We start from the raw sequence: 1,338 nt of genomic DNA on the forward strand, positions 1-1,338 counted from the left end.
CCCCTTCCCAAGAAGATGGGGAGAGCTGAAGGCAAAGCATTTTGGAGTGCAGATGCCTCAATTTGCTGGGTTCAGGAGTGGCAGCAGTGGTCACTGCACCTGCAGCAGCTACAAATGTCACTGATTGCAGTGGATTTTCACTGTTCTTCCTGTAGCTCTTAACTAATGATCCTCATGAAGATTCAGTTTTGGGGGTGCTGTATTTCTAATTGTCACAAGCAGCTGTGCTGCTAGCAGTTGGCAAAAATAAATGGCATGTTCTTCCTCACTGTAATGCTTTTTTTCCTGTTTTTGTTCATTCGTTTGTTTTTGTTTGTGGTTTTGTTTGTTTGTTTTTCAAACAAGCCTTAAGTAATTATTTTGTCTAGGTAGGGTGAGCAAATGCTCTGTGGGTAGACACAGTATCTGTGCAGTGTGTGAAGGTACACTGCAGGATAAACTGCATCTTGTCATTCATTTGGATCTAACTTTGCTGTCATATGCTAATAAATGTGTTATTTCCAATGTATCTTCAATCAACAATAGCTTCGGAGAGGAAAACTCCATTCTAGAAACATCTTTGCACAGAGGGAAGAGAAGGGGGAAAAGCACAGGGATAGTGTTAATGAGCAGTTCTCCTACCCTTTCTGTGAGTCAAGGGAAAACAACCACAAACTTTAGAGGCAAATTTACCTACTGCCTTGAGATTGTGTCACTAGGGAGGAGGAATGAATGGACTCCTTCCTCTGCAAGTCCAGTGTGAGATGATTGCTTTACTCTGCTTTAAGAAATGAGTGTTCTATCTACATACTGAATGCAGATTAGAACGAAGTTCAGCCTTTTAGAGGGCTTTGCATTTTAGTATGTGTCTTAATGTACATTTTACTGCTCCTCAAATGTTCTGTTGTGTGAAATCTTCACTCACTTTAGGATGAAAACAGCTACTTTTTCTAACCAGCCCCAGGGCTGCTTAATAAAACATCACAAGTCTGTTAAAAGGACCGTTGTCACTTTCTAAAAGCTGGCTGACTGGTTTTGTTTTTAAACCCGAGGTTGATTCATGATTCAGCTCTTGTCAGGTAATTTATTCTGGACCTTTTAGAGTGAGCAAAAATAGAGCAGGAAAGGAGAAGAGCAGATTTTCGTGTTAAGTCTTAATGTAAATTACAGGCCTGGTCCCTAATAATGTGTTGTCTAAAGCAGGGAAATCTTAAGTGGCAGCTTGTTAAAAACAGTATCTCATTACTTATTAGCCTCCTTTCCTATGGAGCAAGAGTTCCTGCTGGTGCTGCTATCATCGTTCTCATTGTTTAACAACTCCGTGTGTAAGAGAGATGCTCACCACTTCCCACAACGTGT

The sequence above is a fragment of the Acanthisitta chloris genome, unplaced genomic scaffold, assembly GCF_000695815.1.
Source record: "Acanthisitta chloris isolate BGI_N310 unplaced genomic scaffold, ASM69581v1 scaffold2473, whole genome shotgun sequence".
In the NCBI taxonomy this organism is placed as follows: domain Eukaryota; kingdom Metazoa; phylum Chordata; class Aves; order Passeriformes; family Acanthisittidae; genus Acanthisitta; species Acanthisitta chloris.